This window comes from Gracilinanus agilis, chromosome 3 (assembly GCF_016433145.1).
Source record: "Gracilinanus agilis isolate LMUSP501 chromosome 3, AgileGrace, whole genome shotgun sequence".
Lineage (NCBI taxonomy): Eukaryota > Metazoa > Chordata > Mammalia > Didelphimorphia > Didelphidae > Gracilinanus > Gracilinanus agilis.
In genome coordinates, this window is record NC_058132.1 from 97,329,634 (window position 1) to 97,349,632 (window position 19,999).

Sequence of the window (19,999 nt, forward strand, 5' to 3'; positions counted from 1 at the left end):
TTTGGGAGGTGAACGCTTGTAGTGTGGTGTTTCTTAAAGTAGATTCCACCTGGTGTGAGGAAAATACTTTTAGTTCACCTCCTAATACCAAGGAAGATGCTTTTCTAATCATGATAGCTACAGCAGCAATAGCTCTCAAAAAGCTTGGCATTCCACAGATTACTGAATCTAGTTTCGAGCTGTAATAGGCAACTGGTCTAAGGGTATTCCTGAATGATTGTGTGAGAACATTAGAGGCTATCCCTTTATCCTTGTTAACATAAAGGAGGAATGGTTTGTCATGATTAGGGATACCTAGGGCTAGTGCTGATAGAGTGAGTGATTTTAATTTCTCTATAGCATGGACATGGTCTTTTGATAGTTTTAACAGTTCTGGAACTTCCTTCCTGGTTAGCTCTATCAAAGGTTTAGCAATGAGAGCATAACCTGGAATCCAGTTTCTACAGAAGCTCATTACTCCTATGATTGCCCTGAGCTACCTCTTGGTCTTAGGCAAACTCAAATTCTGAATATCTTATGTTCTCTTTTGGGAAATCTTTCTGGAGCCTCTCTCTAGGATGAATCCTAAATAATTTAATTTTTTCCTCACAAATTGAAGTTTTGTTTTGGAAATTTTATGGCCCCTTTTGCCTAGTTCTTTGATTAAGTGTACACTATCAGTATAACAGACTTCAGCAGATGGTGACATTAGCAGGATGTCATCAACATAATGTACCATTTTGCTGTCTTGGAAAGTGATCGACTCAAGGTCTCTCATTAAGATTTGACAGAAGACCGAAGCTGAATCTGAAAAACCCTGGGGCAAACAGGTCCATTGGATGGGTTTTCCTTTCCATGTGAAAGCAAACAGCTTCTGGCTGTCTCTGTGCAGAGGAACAGAGAAGTACACAGAGCTCAGGTACAGAACAGTAAACCAAGCAGCTTCAGGTGGTATGGCTGCTATGGTTTGTGATGGACTTGGTACCATGGCATAGGTCTTTTGCACATGGCCATTAATTGCTCTGAGATCTTGTACTAAATGCCATTGAGTCTTCCCATCTGGAGATAGTTTGGCTTTCTTCACAGGCATAATTGGTGTGTTATATTATGAGAAGCCATATCTTAATATACCCTGCTGCAATAAGCTCTCTATGGTGGGTTTCACTCCCTCTATTGCCTTTTGGCTAAGTCTAAACTGAGGAATTCTTGGAGGTAAGCCTTCTTTTACCTCTATCTTTACTAGTTCTGCTGATAAAATCCTGCCCACCTCATTAGGATTTTTAGCCCACACATAATCAGAGATATCATCAGGATCCTCATAGATGTTGTCATTTGATTGATAAGTGGGTTCCTCACTACATAGGTCTAAAAATAAAATGGGATGGTGTTTCAGAGATCTCTTGTGTAGGTGGAGATAGATCTGCCCATACGGTTGACATTGGATGGTGGCAGCCAATTTACATAAGAGATCTTGCCCCACAAGGTTCAAAGGACACGATGGCATCAATAAGGTGTGATCGAGAATTATAGGGCCAAATTTTACCATTTTAACTTTTAGCTTTGGGACTTGTTGGGCTGTCCTAGAAGCTCCTTTCACTCTCAAACTACCCTGATATTGGCATCCTTCGGGTGCCTCGTGTAAAATGGAATATGTTGCACCAGTGTCCAGTAATCCTTCATAATGAACCCCCCTCATTTCTAAGGTAGGTAGTGGTTCCCCATTGTTATTGGACTTCACTGGTACTAGGGGTAATAAAGAATCCTCAGTTTTGTGCGTGCACTTATTATCAATCCAGTATCACATATGGTCATTTGTATCTAAACCAGAACTTCCTGTAGCACCATCAGGCAAATTGAGTTCAGAGTCAGAAGAACAGAAAGCAGGGTTAGAGGAATGAACTCTCTCTCATTGAGAGCTGGAGAGTCATTATCAGTTTTTACTAAGCTGTGCTGTGCGGAGCACACAGTATCTTCAGGTTGGCACTTGCAATGGCTGCAGAAGTAGAGGTTTGGTCTAATCTACCATCCACTCTGATATTTAGAGAACGGTCAAGCTCCAAATCAGAAGTTTTCCCATTGGTTGCATCTGGGAATGTTTGGTAGATAGTTTGTGTTCCCTTCAACACCTCTGGTACAACTGCTGACCCATAAGCTGATTGAAGTTCACTTTCTTGCCCTGAAGTTTGTGTGGCTGAAGTCAGATGGTTTGTGTCTCCAATCACTGAATAAACTTCATTGATGTTAATAGCAAGCTCACTGGCTACTGGGGATGACAACTACTCCCTCTCCCTTCCCCAAGCTTCTGGTTTGAATTCTTTAGCTAAGGGGTTGAGAAAGGTGGGTGTAGCATTTCCTAAGCAGCTGCCAGCACCCTGCAACTCAGTGAGTTGTACCTTTAAAATTAAGTCTTTGCCAACATTCTGATTTGATTGCTCTCTAACCTCATTCTATGACATTGTGTCTGAAGCAAGTGAATGGTTTTGGACTTTGGGGTCTAACTCCTCCAAGGTTACCAATAACATTCCTTTCTGAATACATTGTAAATCCTTGCCATAATGTTCTTTATCCAAGCTGCCCTGTTGTTTTAGACTTGGAATAAAGAGAGGAGTTTGAGGTTTTGATGACTTTGAACAAGATTGCAAAGCTTTTTGATGCAAGCTGTTGCAAGTGCTTGTACAGTCCTTATGTTTCTCATCCAATGTTTTTGTGATGGAATGAGAAAGCTGATCCCTTATGTAGTCATCCTCACTAGTCCCATATGTTTCTCTGCACATCTGCATTATGTCCTCCCATTGCTGATCATCTGCCACAGACATATCTTTGTATTCTGTGCAGCTTACTTGAGATATCTATTCTGTAGTGCCCAGTTTTCCAATATTATTTTCCTCACTCAGACTACACATCCTCACACCCAAATTACAATCACTAGACCTTTTTAAATTAGGAACCTCAATTCATAACGATTTTGGCTTGGTTCCCATCTGTATGTATCTCTCCATTTCTTCGAGGATGGAGATTGACTAAATTTTTTGCATGAATGGCTACAGCATGGACCATCATGCTTGTTTTCCTCACTTCTCTTGGTATCATTGTTTTTGCACCATTTTGAATTATAATAGGTCCTTCTTGTTCCTTTGTCTCTTTGACTATGATTGTCATTTTTGGTAAAGTCAATTTGTTGTTTAAATTTACAAAACCTAAGAATATGGCCTATTTTCCCACAAAGATAACAGCAAGGGGAAAAGGTTTTTGGTCTTGGGGTGATATTTGTAGGTTGCCTGGATTGACTACGGCTTCTACTACCTTGAAGGGCAAAATTTTTATTTCTTCCAATTCTTTTTCCTTTTTGGCCTATTTTAACTGCTTTCTCAAGTCTGCCGTCAATTCATCCTTATCTGAGTCTGTCTTGCTGCCCTTGCTTCCTTTCGTTTTGAATCATGCATGTAGGAAGCATGCTATCTTACATTCTCCAGTGGCATTGATTTCCACTGTGGACAGTTGTGTTTAAAATAATTTTGGATGGGGATTGATGTTCTTTTAACAAATTGCCTATGGATGTGATCTATCATCTCCTGGGTATGTGTGTCACACAATCCTAGGATAGTCTCAGCTGCCTCTATTGCTCTATCAAGGAAGCTGCTAGGATGTTCTTCTTATCCCTGTCTTAATTTCTTGAACTTTTGCCATGAATTTGTCCTCTTTGCATGGATCCACATTGCTTCTAACAAATCAGTTCTGCTTTGGATCAGATACCTAAGGTTAGCATGCTGTGTGAAATCTAAATCCTTATGATTAGTGGCCAGGCTGTTAAATTGGGGTTCAACCTCGTTTTGTCTAGGAATTTTTCCTTTTCTGAGGGAGAGTAAAATTCCCCTAAAAGAAATTCCACAACGTTGAAAATTGGATTGAACAACGTAAAAATTCTTTTCAATTCTTTGATACTTTTGAAGGTATGCTGGAAGAACTTAGAGAAACGTCTCTTCAGCACCTCCATATCACTTGGGGTGAAAGCTTTGTATGTCCTTACATGTACTACCCCTTCACCAGGCTGTCCAATTGTCCTGTCTATGATTGGTAATACTGAAACTATGGAATCTGAAAATGCTTGGTTGTTATTGGCCATAGATTTGTTAGTGCTGTTATTCCCTAGGTACTTGGACTCCACAATCTCTAGCTGGAGAATTGTGTGTTTGTCCAGTTCCTTTCTTTCCCTTATTTGCTTTAGTACTTGGAATAGTAGTCTTATGTTATCTACTAGTTCCCCAGAATCAGTATCTTTCTTTGTTGTTGTAACTGAGCCAAACCATTGCCACAAGTGAAAGAAAACATTCTTTGAGACCACAAGGAATTGCCAGATTGTTAGGATTATGGCTATGGCTGTTGGGATGAAGCAAATACACTCAGAAAGGGTCAGAGCACACCATTTATAATAATGATAGATATCTAGAAATTGTGGTACTAGATTAGGGACATTTATGAACCAAAAATCCACAATACCTTGCATTAGGGACCATGAAATCATTGAAATGCTAGATAGGATAAATGTTATCCTAGCTAACTTCATTTTGGTTGGATCAGAAGATTCTAGGTTCAACTCCTACTTGGCTCGCCAAATAATGTTATGAAAAAAGGCAAAATGCTGATAAGGAGGGATAATAATGTTATGCAGATAGTCAAGGGCAGGTCTCAGGCAATCTGAGTAGTGAGGAGGGATAAGGTGATATTAAGGTAACAGGAGGAGGAATGAGGGATATAAAGAAGAATGAAGGGGATAGCTGAGTGTAGGGATAAGTGAGGTTGTATATATGAGGGTAAGGGAATGGATGGGAGTGTTCAGGAGGGGCTGCTCAAACAGGCTAGTCACAGGAGGCTAGAGACAGAGGATACTGGGGAAGATAGGCTAGACCCTTCAAGCAGGGAAGTTACCTCTATGGTACAAGAGGAACTGTCCAGTCAGAAATGTTTTAGATCTGGTTGAGGTTTCTCTTGTTAATTTCTAAAGTCCCTTGAGGGAGGAGACAAAAGGCTCCTTCCTGCCAGTGAAACTGATGGCTGCAAGAAGTCTTGGGTAGGTACTTCCTGCCAAGATGCATGTCTGGGGTTCCCTCAAGAAATAAACAGAAAGTAATTCCTTCCCTCTTCAGCCCTTGCCTTAATATTCAATACAATGATTCACCAGAGGCTTTGAGTAGGTAACAAAGGGGATTTATTAATGTCAGGGATAATCAGAGGGAAAGAGGAGTTTAGGGTTTTGTAACAAGTGCTAGGGAGAAAGCTGATGGTGGGGGAAGGGTCACAGGAGAGGGTCAGACTGAGAGAGGCCTGCTCTACCACTCAGGAAGATTTGACTGCCTTGAAGTAAAGTATTTACCAGATCAATAAAATAAGGGACAGTTTGATTTAAGGATGTCCTACTTGCCTACAGAAAATTAAACCCATGATGTCTACCCACCAAACCACCCTTCCTCCCAGGGCCCAAAGGGAAATTCAGGGAAAATAGCAAGGATGTAATATGGAGAGATCAGGGAGAGGTCCAGAGAAATCAGCTAGGTTCAAATTGCCCAAAGACAAAGGCACAGGCCAACTCAAAGCCAAAACCTAAAGAAGAGCCCTCAGTTGGAACTTTAGCACTCTTTAAGCCTCAGGCTCCAACTGACTTTTTGTGAACATTCTGAACTCCTAACTGCCAGGGCTGCTTACAGTTGAATTTTGCAAAAGCAAAAGCCTCTGTTGCATCCTTGCATTACAATAGCAAGATCTTGTTGGGAGGAGGGGATTTCACACAAATGTCCAATGTTGATGTCTTCAAAGCTTGTCACAGGAGACTTGAAACATAGCAAGATAATCAAAAAGTTAGGAGAGGGAGAAGGGATGGTCTTTATGTCCATCACAAAGCCACAACCACTTCTCTACCTTTCTCCCTCACTGAGATGCTTGATAGAAGATGTTACTTAATCCAAAATCTAGAGAAACAGCTTCATAGATGGTCTGTCTCACCAAATCCACCATTAACCTTCAGACCTCAGGTCCTCAGGGCCAGGTTCAAACTGTCACTCTGTCACTCTCACTCTCAAGATTCTGGAATTCTCTTGCCACCCAGTCTGCCCTGCTAACTAAAATCTATATTTCTACAACAATACCCATGTGGTCATCAGAAAGCTTGGTTTTATTATTGCCATGAATGGTGTTTCAAGTTTAAGGGCATCCCTGGAAAATGAAGGAAATCTGTATTCTTCTTTTGTGGAAGTGTCCACCATTAACCTGCTAGAGAACTCATCAGATCTCACATCAAATCTGTGGGAAACTTACATCAAACCATTCCCCAATTGATAAATGGACAAGGGACATGAATAGGCAATTTTCAGATAAAGAAATCAAAACTATCAATTAGCACATGTAATGCAGGGTTTTTGCATTGCAATATTAGCTTAGGCAAACCTGTCAGTTGCCCTGGATGGAATGTTGATGATGGCATGCACCATGGGCCAGGTGCCAGCTGGCAGTTGGGCTGAGACTATAAAAGCCCCTGGAAACCCAAGCCTCGGTTCTGTTTTCCCCTGACTTCATCCCGATCACTCAACTATCCCCTTCCCCTCAGTCCCTGGGTTGAAGGGTGGTGAAGAGTGGTGAAAGGTGGTGAATTGTGGATAGGAAATTAGGATAGCCTAGATATTTGGACCTTCTTTTTTTAAAAAACATTTATTAATATTCATTTTTAACATGGTTACATGATTCATGCTCCTACTTTCCCCTTCACCCCCCATACTCCCCCCCCCCATGGATGATACACGTTTCCACTGGTTTTAACATGTGTCATTGATCAAGACCTATTTCCAAATTGTTGATAGTTGCATTGGTGTGGTAGATTCGAGTCTGCATCTCCAATCATGTCCACCCCAACCCATGCGTTCAAGCAGTTGTTTTTCTTATATGTTTCCTCTCCTGCAGTCCTTCCTCTGAATGTGGGTAGCGTTCTTTTCCATAAATCCCTCAGAGCTGTCCTGTGTCATTACATTGCTGCTAGTACAGAAGTCCATTACATTCGATTTTACCACAGTATATCAGTCTCTGTGTACAATATTCTTCTGGCTCTGCTCCTTTCACTCTGCATCAGTTCCTGGAGGTCTTTCCAGTTCACCTGGAACTCCTCCAGTTTATTATTCCTTTTAGCAAAATAGTATTCCATCACCAGCATATACCACAATTTGTTCAGCCATTCCCCAATTGAAGGACATACCCTCCTTTTCCAGTTTTTACCACCACAAAAAGTGCAGCTATAAATATTTTCGTACAAGTCTATTTATTTATGATCTCTTTGGGTTACAAACCCAACAATGGTATGGCTGGATCAGAGGGCAGGCATTTTTTTGTAGCCCTTTGAGCATAGTTCCAAATTGCCCTCCAGAATGGTTGGATCAGTTCACAACTCCACCAGCAATGCATTAATGTCCTAATTTTGCCACATCCCCTCCAACATTCATTACTCTCCCCTTCTTTCATTTTAGCCAATCTGCTAGGTGTGAGGTGATACCTCAGAGTTGTTTTGATTTGCATTTCTCTAATTATTAGAGATTTAGAACACTTTCTCATGTGCTTATTGATACTTTTGATTTCTTTACCTGAAAATTACCTATTCATGTCTCTTGCCCATTTATCAATTGGGGAATGGCTTGATTTTTTATACAATTGATTTAACTCCTTGTATATTTGAGTAATTAGACCCTTGTCAGAGTTTTTTGTTATAAAGATTTTTCTCAATTTGTTGTTTCCCTTCTGATTTTGACTACATTGTTTTTGTTTGTACAAAAGCTTTTTCGTTTAATATAATCAAAACCATTTAATTTACATTTTGTAATTTTCTCTAACTCTTGCTTGGTTTTAAAATCTTTCCTTTCCCAGAGATCTGACAAGAATACTATTCTGTGTTCACTTAACTTATTTATAGTTTCCCCTCTTTATATTCAAGTCATTCACCCATTCTGAATTTATCTTGGTGTAGGGTGTGAGATGTTGATCTAGACCTAATCTCTCCCATATTGTTTTCCAAATTTTCCAGCAGTTTTTGTCAAATAGTGGATTCATGTCCCAAAAGTTGGGCTCTTTGGGTTTGTCATACACTGTCTTGCTGATGTCATTTACCCTGAGTCTATTCCACTGATCCTCCCTTCTGCCTCTTAGCCAGTACCATATTGTTTTGATGACTGCTGCTTTATAGTATAGTTTAATATCTGGTGCTGCTAGGCCCCCTTCCTTCACATTTTTTTTTCATTATTTCTCTTGATATTCTTGATCTATTTGGACCTTTTTGAAGAGCATCTCAATAATATCTATTTCATTATCGTCAAGGTTAGCTAATAGATCTGGTCAATTTCTTAATCAGAGACTGTTTTGCTCTGACCGAGGGCACCCAGCCCTCAGTCTGCCAAGACCAACTAGGAGCTTCCATAAGCCTCAGCCATTTTGTCAATTACATTGTATAGTGTTGCCAAACCCTCTTACCTTTTGCCTTGTTCCTTCCCAGTTACCAAATAAACCCATAGCCTTTAGTCTGAGAATCCTGTGGTTATTTCTTTACCACCATAGGCTAGGGAGATCAAGCAACAAGGTGAGAATTCTAAGCTATTGAGGTTGAACCAAATCTCCATTGGTAAGGGCAAGAAGCTCAAGCAACCACTTCCTACCAATCTTCCATCATCCAATCGGAGGCAGTTACCTTAGAAGGGAGGGGCCTGACATCTTAAAGGAGCCAATGCAGCTAGCAGTGAGGTTCACTGACCACTCAGCTTTGGGTTTGGACTTTGAACTTAAAGCAAGTCCATTCCAACTGAGTTTTCTCATTCCTTCAAACATCCAGCTCCAATCTCCCGCTGGACTTGTAACCAGCTCAAGGCCCATAGTGACCATTCACTTCCCCATAACACACATGAGAAAGTGCTCTAAATCTCTAATAATTAGAGAAATGCAAATCAAAACAACTCTGAGGTATCACCTCACACCTAGCAGATTGGCTAAAATGACAACAGGGGAGAGTAATGAATGTTGGAGAGGATGTGGCAAAACTGGGACATTAATGCATTACTGGTGGAGTTGTGAATTGATCCAACCATTCTTGATGGCAATTTGGAACTATGCTCAAAGGGTTTTAAAAGACTATCTCCCTTTTGATCCAGTCATAGCACTGCTTGGTTTATATCCCAAAGAGGTAATAAGGAAAAAGACATGTACAAAAATATTTATAGTGGGAGCAGCTGGGTAGCTCAGTGGAGTGAGAGTCAGGCCTAGAGACAGGAGGTCCTAGGTTCAAACCCGGCCTCAGCCACTTCCCAGCTGTGTGACCCTGGGCAAGTCACTTGACCCCCATTGCCCACCCTTACCAGTCTTCCACCTATGAGACAATACACTGAAGTACAAGGGTTAAAAAAAATATATATATTTATAGCCACACTCTATATGGTGGCAAAAAATTGGAAAATGAGAGAATATCCTTTGATTGGGGAATGGCTGAACAAATTGTGGTATATGCTGGTGATGGAATACTATTGTGCTCAGAGGAATAAAGAACTGGAGGAATTCCATATGAACTAGAATGACTTCCAGGAATTGATGCAGAGTGAAAGGAGCAGAACCAGGAGAACATTGTTCACAGAGACTGATACACTGTAGAAAAATCAAACATAACAGACTTCTCTACTAGCAGCAATGCAAGAATCCAGGGCAAGGCTGAGCGACTTATGAGAAAGAAAACTAGCCACATTCAGAGAAAGAACTGTGAGAGGAGAAACACAGAAGAAAAACAACTGCTTGAACACATGGGCTGATGGGGATATTATTGGGGATGTTCACACTAAACAATAACTCTAGTCCAACTATCAATAATATGGAATTAGGTCTTGATCAATGATACATGTAAAACCCAATGGAATTGCATGTTAGCTAAGGGGTGTTAGGGGAGATTTGGGTAGAGGGAAAGAACATGAAATATGTAACTAATGGAAAATATTCAAAATAAAAACTTTAAAAAAAGACTTTAGAACATGGAATGTTCTGGGAGGGAACTTAGGATCTATAACATCCTGGAAAGGACCTTAGGACCTAGAACACCAGAGCTAGAATTCCCACATTAGAGGCCAAAAATGTTTTCTGTCTATGATATTATGAAAGAGAATACTGTAAATTTTATTATCTCTATTTCACAGATAGGAATAAAAAACAATCTGAGTCTCAAAGAGGGTTAATAACTTACCTATGATCACATAGCTACTAAATGGGAGAGTCAGAATTTGAATCCATGTCTCTTGACTCCAAGTTTATTTTTTTCACTGTACCACTCCAGTCTCCTGCTCTGATCTTTGTAACCTTAGAGACTATCTACTCCAGAGCCCTCATTGAAATAGGGCTCAAACTTCCAAGGACCCCAAAGTCTCTCCCCTAGAGGAAATTCTAGGCTCAGGATCAATGGGGATATTATTAAAGGGAAATATGGCTCCAGCTATGGGTTCTCCCACTTTTAGAGTCTTGGAACTTGGAGAAATAATGGAATAGGGGAAGTGGGATACATGATCTCAGTGTCATACAATTCCTTGACAAAGTTTTTCATCATAATCTCTCATTGTTCTTATCTATTTTACCACTTGTTTGCTTGGCTATGATCCAATCCATTTTCCAGGGCATTTTGCCATACTGCCTTGAATGTGGACGCCACCCACTGTCTTACTGAGTTATCTTTCCTCTCAATCAGTCCTTGGAGGCATTTTGGCCTTTATTCCCTGTTCCAATCTCACCCCATGCCTTGGGAAATGGGCAAACTGTAGCCCAAATCTAACAGAATGATAGAATAGCCGAGCTGAAAAGGTGCTCAGAAACCATCTAGCCACTGGAGAATTCTTAGCCTTTTTTGGGTCATGGACTCTGGACAGTGAAACAAAACCTCTAGACCCTTTCTCAGAATTATATTTTAAATTAATATATTAATATCAATATAATTTATATAAAAATTAATATATTACACAAAATTATGTGCATATAATGTAAATTTCAATAAATTAATATATCAGTCAACAAAATACAATACATAAGAGTACAAAGAAAATAAAAGATTAGTGACAATAAAATGCATTTTTCCATATCCAAGTTCATAACCCCCTGAAATGTATTCATAAAAATCCCTTGGTTGGTTATCTATAGACCCAAAGGTAAGAACCCTTGATCTAATCTAATTCCACCATTCTGCAGAGGAGGAATCTAAGATCTAGAGAAGATTACAGGAGTCATCTCAGAAAGAAATTTTGAGGTCATACAGTTCACTACCCTCCCCCCAACTTTATATTTGAGGAGTCTCAGGCCCAGGAAGGGGAGTGATTTGGTTAATAAGTGGCAAAGCTAGGGCTTGATCTTGGACCCACTGACTACAATTCCAGTGTTCTTCCCACTAAACCATACTTCTTCATGGAATAGGAAAGGTATTGAATCTATTGCCTCTCTGGGATCAGGAAACTTCATTCCATTTGAAAGCTATTCTAGGGACACACTTTATTGGATCTAGTAATTACCTGACTGTAAACTGTCAGCAAACTCAAAATACATGAAACTAGGTATTCATTAATTCAGGATTTTTCTTCTGATTAAGATCCTAAGCTGCCCATATCTGTCTATATCTTCCAATGCAGTTTTTGTCTATATTGTTGCAGACATTGGCCACTTAGGATCCATCCAACATGGCAGAGATTCTTCTCATTTTTTTTCTGACATTGATAGAATGCCAGCAGGGCACTTTTACTGTCTACCTGCTATCTTTCACTCTCACTATTTGATGAACTCTTCTTCTCTGCCTCTTATATCATTCCTGGATGGCATTTTTCAATCCTATTTGCCTTTGAAGTTACTCATTGGTTTCTCTAACCTCTATGTGTCTCTCTGTTGCCCTGTGCATGATGCTTCTACTTAGTTCTTTGAAAGCAGTGATGTTCCATGTCTTACTGCTGCACAGCAACATCGGACTGTTAGGGGAGATTGATTCCATGCAATTTTATGCTCCTGAGCCCCATAGCCTTGGTCTTTAAAAGGTAGAAGACAAAATCAGGAAAGGCAGAGGTAATGGTGGAATTATGAGGAGTTCCTAAACCTAGCTGAGAGCAGCAAGGTGAAAATCAGTGGAGGAAAAGGATTATTTGATTCTGTGCCGATCTGAAGTTCTTTGTATTTGTATATGCATGTGTGTATGTGCATGTGTGTGTGGTTGAGTACAAAGAAAGTCAACTTTAGAGTAGTACCATGAGCCTAGAGGGCTGTATTATCTTCTGAAAGAAGTACAAGCCAACGAAGAGAGGATAATTGTTTTTTCTGTTTGTGGTCTTGGGTGCAAGTCTTTTCTTTTGAGGATTTCCTGAGAGTGAAATAAAGTTTGTCCTGAACTTGATGTATTGTTAGCCTTAGTGTTTATAAGGAAACTGAGAGTCTTTTCCCCTTTTAGGGACGGCTTGGATATGAGTTATATTCTGATGTTCCCAGAGGAAACCCTGATTTGGGGTCATAAAGTGAAAATTGATTACGATATGTGAGAACCTTCTGGTTCATACATCACTCCCTGCTCCTCAATTAGTTGCTGGGTTTCCAAGGCAGGTTGGAGTTTCTTAACAATAACATTCCATATCCAAGAAACAGTTCTAGGCTTAGGACAACTGTATCCAACTCAGCTTAATTACAATCTCTATTTAAGTTTGAGCTCTATTATTAATATTTTTCCATCACTTTCTTAAGTCTAGAAACCAATAAAACAATAGATCTAGCCCTGATTTGTAGTGAATGCAGATTTCTGTGGCATAAATATCCACACTGAACATTTAACAATTTTGAAGACTGTTTGAATGGATATCAATATACTCCTGAATAGAATGGGATATTATTTTGTCATATAAAATGAATAAGAAGCCTAGAAAGATCAATAGGACAATTTAAACAATAAAAACATTATAAATAAAAGAGTTACTTTGAATGATACAAGAATCAAAGCAGTGCAATAACTTACCATGATTCCAGAGGATGGAGGATGAAACACATTATCCACTTCCTATCAGATAGCTGATAGATTCAGAGTACAAAATTATATATATATATATATATATATATATATATATATACACACATATATATAGATGTGCAAAATGTGGAAATTTGCTTTAGTTGACATCATATACTTGTTAGGTGGGATTTCTTTTTCTTGTCTTTTATTTTCTTTCAATAGGGAGAGGAAGACAGGGAGGGGAGAAAATTAATGTCTGCTAACTGTTTAAAAATCAAATTAATTTTTATGTTAATGTTATAAAAATACAATTAAAAGAAGAGTAGGGTTAGAAGAAGGTAAGGCATAGGGAGATATGGAATGATATAGGGTTATTTACCAAATAGTGTGAAAAGGGAAAAAAGGAGGTTTTTTGTTGGATATAATATTTAAAGGAGTGGTTGCCAAGAATTGGACAATTATAAATTCTAAAATGATTTTTAGTAATTTATTTATAAAATATAGGAGAGAGTGGAAGTAGAGAGATGAGAAGAGGGTAGAGTAAGAGATCTAGTTTAAAAAACTACATTTGTATTCAAGTCTTGGCTTTACTCCAGCAGGGCTCCAGAGGGCCAGCCAGAGAGCCTACAAGTCTATTAACAATGGTTTTAGCCATGAGGGCTCTTCCTATTCAAGGGAGTCTCCCAGAGGCTAGTACCTCCAAGGAAGCTAAAGTAATCAGCCTTTTTCACTCACCATGTGTAGTTCTAAGGGAGAAATTTAAGAACAGTCTCACCAAGGTCTCAGGGTCTCAGCCAGCCAGCCAGAGCTTCTTTAGGTCCAAGACACGAATAAGAAAAGAAGTTACAGAAAGTTGTCACTCCCTTTTAAAGGCGCTTCTTTTTCATCACTTCCTGTGCCTTCCTCCTAGTTTACATGTCCAAACACAACAGATGCTCTGCTTAGGACTGCCCAGAGGGCAGTCAGTCAATTCTGATTTGTCACCCACTTTTGCACACATGGGTTACAGACTTCCCCACTTGTGAATTAAGTGGTGGTGTTTACATCTTTAGTGATTAAAACTAAGAATGGGCAGGGTAGATTTAATTTCATTATCACAATAGATGAATAGCAATATATCTGACCATGGAACACCTGTGAGTGATGGTGTGTATGTATTGGTTCTAAGGCAGAAGAGTGATAAGGGCTAGGCAATGGGGGTCAAGTGACTTGCCCAGGGTCACACAGCTAGGAAGTGCCTGAGGCCAGATTCAAACCCAGGACCTCCCATCTCTGGACCTGCTTCTCAATACACTGAGCCACCCAGCTGCCCCCTCAATATGATTTTTCTAAAGTACTATACAGACCATTCCCCATCCCCTATTCTACCCTCAATCTCCCTATATAGTAAGCTCCTGTGGTTACCTATTGCCTCTAGGATCAAATTATATACACGTATGTATATAAAATTACAATTTTTTGGAACTTTGGCATTTCTAGTTCTTCATAAATTGGCCCCTTCCTACCCTTTCCATTCTTTTTATACTTATAATACTACCTATACTCTACAATCTAACTACCTTGGCCTACTTGCTATTCCTTGAGCACAACACTCCCTTTCCTATGACCATGCCTTTGTGCCCAGAATTCTCTGCCCTCTTCTGCCTTAGTTTCCTTGACTTTCTTCAAGATTCAGCTCAAATGTTATCTTCTACAGGAGGCTTTTTCTAATTCTCCCCAGTTGCTAATGTTTTATCCTCTCAGATTACTTTCCTTCTAATCTATATATTGTATTGCATCTTCCCCATTAGAATATAAACTCCTTAAAGTTAGGGGATTGTTTTTGTCTCTTCTTTGTACTTTGCTTTGTATAGTTCATAGTACTTAGTAAACATTTAATAGATACTAGTTGATTTAGAAATAAAGACAAGTTGATTGATTTTTTAATAAGATATACCCTTCCAGTTAACAAAACCACCTGGGGAAGAAATCAAATCCCATTTTAATTTCAGATTAAAACTGATCAAAGTCATCTTTAATGATTTGCTCCCAAACCAAACAGAGGGATGTAGCATCTTCACCTGAGCAAAGAGCTCTCAAGTGATGTTTTAAGTATTCAGGTTTTATAGTGTATGTATAATTACAGTTTGAATCCTAAAAATATAATTCCGAGCATCCCATATTCCTTCTCATGTTACATAGAGAACATACAAATTTTGGGTAGCCCTGTCTTTCTCTCTCTTCTTGTGATTGCGGCTGGCTGAAACAGGCTTTTTGAGAGAGGAGAGAGAACTATTCATGTGGTCTTATTTTGGTTAGATAATTATATTTTTATACTTCTGTTTCCTTTTTATTCCTTTACCTCAAGTGATTATTAATAAACTTTATAAAATATTATACTTGGAGTATTGGACATGGATTTAATCTTACATTTTAAAGGGGGGGGAGTTTCCTGATAGTTTATTAGATTAAAAACCATGGATACAATCCACATTTCATTAGAGATGTGGAAGGATTAACTCAGAGAACTTAAATTTCTCAAGACATAATTTAACCTTAATTAATCCTGATGTTGCTTACTGAGAGGCTAAGTGCTAGAAAAAAGTTTCCCTCTGAATTGCTGCTCAAAGCTAAACATTTTTGATTTGTACAAAGTAGACAGGGTAATGGAGGGATAGAAGGTAGAACTGCTAAGACTCACAAAAATCACAGAAAATGAGACTTGGGAGAGACTTCTGTCACCGTCTAAATGACCCCATATAAGAAAAGAATCTCAATTGTAATACACTTGACAAGTGATCAGCCAGCATCATATTGAATATCTTGGAGGTGGGAGTGAAGAGGAGGAGCACATTACATCTCAAGGCAACATGGACAGCCGCATGAAAGATTTTTGAAATATATTGGGGGAGACTTCCAGGAGTGGAGCCAAAATGACAGAGTAAAGGAAATACTCAGCCAAATTCCAACATTTCTCTCCCAACAACTTTAAAATGCCACCTGAAATTAAATCCTAGAGGGGCAAAGCCCACAAAAGGTCAGAATGAAACATTCTTCCAGCTATGGATGCATAGATTAAAAATCAATTGGAAACTAAATAATTTAATTCTAAAGAATGAACAATGCAAAGAAAAAGAAGAAAACAATAGAATAGGAAAGACAAGAGATCTCTTCAAGAGTTTTTTGTTGTTAATTGTTTCAGTTATGTCTGACTCTTACTGACCCCATTTAGGGTTTTCTTGGCAAAAATACCATTTTCTTCTCCAGCTCATTTTACAGACGAAGAACCTGAAGTCAACAGGGTAAGTGACTTTCCCAGCTAGTAAGTATCCAAATCCATATTTGAACTCAGAAAGATGAATCTCCTAATTCCAGGATTGGTCTTCTATTCACAGTCCCATCTAGCTGCCCCTCAAAAATATTAGAGATAGAAAGAGAGTGCTTTATGCAAAAATGGACATGATAAAAGATAAAAACAGTAGGGATTTAACACAAATAGAAGAGATTAAGAAGAGACAGCAAGACTATACAGAAGAACTATACAAGAAAATCTTAATATCATTGATAACCATGATGATGTAGTTACTGATCTAGAGCTATGTATCCTAAAGAAGGAAATCAAATGGTCCTTAGGAAGCATTGCTAACAATAAGTCTAGTGGAAGTGATAGAATTCCAGCTGAACCATTTAAAACTCAACATGCTAGCAAATTTGGAAAACTCAAGTGACCATAGAACTGGAAAAGATCCTAAAGAAGGACAAGATCAATGAATGTTCAAATTTCTAAACAACTGCACTCATTTGTGCTTAAGATTCTGCAAGTTTGACCTTTAAAAAATGTGAATCAAGAATTACCAGAGTTCAGGCTGTTTTTCAAAGAGGCAGAGGAACTAGAGACCAAATTGTCAACATTTGCTGAATTATAGAAAAAGCAAGGGAGTTCCAAAAAAACACCTACTTCTGTTTCATTGCTCACACTAAAGCCTTTGACTGTGTGGATCACAACACAATGTGGAAAGTCTTCAAAGAGGTGGGAATACCAGATCATCTTGTCACCTGATGAACTCTATGTGGGTCAAGAACCAAACATGGAACAACTGACTGGTTTAAGATTGGGCACAGACACCACTATTGTGCTGTTTTTTCTTCCCTACCCAGCCCACCTTACAGAGTACCTAAGCCCTGTTGAGCCACAGAGTCCAAGTGCAAGGGTCAACTGGAGCCCAAATAGAAGCCACCACAGCTAGGGCAGCTGCCATATTGGCATCCTGTGGACCTGTTGATGGGCAGTATCTCAGCCACTTTGTCCAAGACTGCAGTGAGGCCGATATGAAGCATGAAGCCATTGTTGCAGGTACAGGCATTGTCCAAGCAGTTCATCCCTTAGGTGCAGTATAAGGGCATCATGGGCCATCTTGTGTGCATCCCAGGGGACAAGAGCTTTTTCAGTTTGGGGCATGGCAGTTTGGCAAGTATTATTTGATATTTTCCAACACAAGCTCTAAATTTCACTTTTAAGGACAAATACAAGCATATTATCATGTTAGGAGTTAACAAAGATAAACAATTCTGAAAGCTAGTCTAGCTTCAGGTGGGGTTCCTGGGGGTAACATCTGTTTGTATAGTATATCCTCTAGATTTTGCCCAAATTTAATTAGAGGCTGGAAATTTTGCCCAAATTTAATTAGAGGCTGGAAAAGGTCCTAAAGAACAACAGTTCAAAGGTTTAGGTGACTGCATTAATAAGATAACAAAGTCTGAAGGTATTACTGGTTTATACCAAGAATTTGAACTTTGTTTTCAGGTTATCATTCTGTAGCAAGACTCTTATTTGGAGCTTATGACACAATCAAGGGCTTATTACCAAATCCAAAGGAAACTCCATTCCTTGTGTTATTTTTAATTGTTCAAGGAGTGAATACCTGCTCTGGGACATAGTCAGAAAGCATATGATGATGCACTTTGGTGAAAAGCCTAGTTCCAGGCTAAGGGAAACTCTTGACTGTTGGTTTTTTTGGGGAGATATATCAACATGAAGGCTTCAAGGCTTTCTTCTGTCGTATCTCCATTTATGTCCTTTGAATAACAGGAGCATGTCAGTGATGGTATTGTATCTTAAAATCAAAGAGCTATTAAATATTGACACCAGAGGCCATTCATCAGAATTATTAGCATGAGTGTAGAGCTTTTTTGTTTGATGTACATGTTACAGAACTATCATTTGTAGAATCTTTGAAGCTTGTTATTACATATAGCAGTATTTTCTTAAACTGCTAATTCTCTAATAAAGCTCTTCCTGTTTTCAAGGAGTTAAATACTATTAGAGAGTTGATGCTTCTTTACCTTCTTTCATGAAACATTTTGCATTTTTTACGCCAGTAGTCCATACTATTTTATCAAGATAAAATATTTTATTTTTATGATAAAAAATAGAAATGTATATGGTTTAAAACCTAACCAATGAAACTATTTTCCTTTCAAATTTGCTATTCTTTTAATATGCCCTTCACAATCTTCTAAAATCATATATAATTAAACATCTTTTTAAAAGTTCATCCAAAAACAAGTCATGATTTAGATCTATTATGCAAGCTTTCTTCAGTGGCATCTCTTCTGGAACATTTCATTTATTATCACATATCTTATACCTTAATAAATCATAGAATTTTGATATCAAGTTACAGTAATCTTAGCCATATAAGCCAGATAATTACTTTGAAGGCAAACTAAACATAATCTTGTGCTTTCGAAAGATATAAGGCTTATCTCCTACACTTTCATCTTTAAAAACTGCTGTTGTATTGCATAGTATATCTTGGGGCAGTGAGTGTCTGCACTTAGTATTGCCAGACAATAAATTTTAAAACAATGATTAAAACAAAGATTGGTAAAGAAATATGACAAGACTGTATATTGTCACTTTATTTATTTAACTTATATGCAAAACATATCATGTGAAATGTCAGGCTGGAAAAAATCAAAAGCCAGAATTAAGATTGTCCAGAGAAATACTGACAGTCTCACATATGCAGACAGTACTCCTCTCACGGAAGAAATTGCTTTCCAAAATGGTGGGATCATTCACAGTTGCAACAGAGTATTAGTGTCTCCGTTTTTCTGTATCCCCTCCAACATTTGTCATTTTGCTCTTTTATCATTTTAGCCAGTCTGATTGGGATAAGGTGATATCTCAGAGTTATTTTGATTTGCATTTCTCTAATCAATAATGATCAAAAGCATTTTTTCATATAGTTATATATACTTTTGATTTTTTCTTTCAAAAATTATCTATTCCTGTCTTTTGACCAAATTGAGAAATGACTCATGTTCTTTTAAATTTGACAAAGTTCTCTATATATTTTAGATATGAGAGTCTCTCTGAGAAAATGTCTATAAATTTTTCCTCCTATTTTTCTGATTTCCTTCTATTCCTGGCCACATTATTTTTATTTATATAAACCCTTTTTAATTTAATGTATTAAACATATATAGAAAATCCTAGAGATTTAACAAAATATTAATTGAAACTATTAATAACTTTAGCAAAGTATCAATATGTAAAATAAATCCACATAAATCATTAGCAATTCTATATATCACCAACAAAGTCAGAGGACCAGAAGCCTGGAGGTGAATAAAGCAAAACTTCACTCACAGAGTCTATTAAGGGAAAGTTCCTTAGGAGAAGTTCAGGAAGATTTAGTCTTTAAACTCACCACATGGACTTCTAAAGAAAATAATTAAAAACCGTCTCACCAAGGTCTCAGCGTTCCAGCCAGCACTCCTCCACAGATCAGAAGAGCTCCTTCAGGAGCAGCCCTCTTCACCTGAAGCTCCTCTCACTCACTCAACTCCCTCTTTTAAAGGGGTCACTTATGCATCACTTCCTGTGCCTTCCCCTAGTTTGTGTGTCCAATCACAACAGACACTTCTCTTAGGATGCCTAGGGGGCATCCTAAGTTGATTCTGATTCGTCACTCACTCTAGCACACGTGGGTTACGGACATTAAATTAAAAAGGGTT

At 38.5% G+C, this 19,999-nt stretch overlaps 1 pseudogene; it reads left to right on the forward strand.

Moving 5' to 3' along the window:
- The window catches only part of LOC123241221, an 80,026-nt pseudogene extending 61,968 nt beyond the window's left edge, over positions 1-18,058 (forward strand).
- Positions 18,059-19,999: the final 1,941 nt, after the last annotated feature.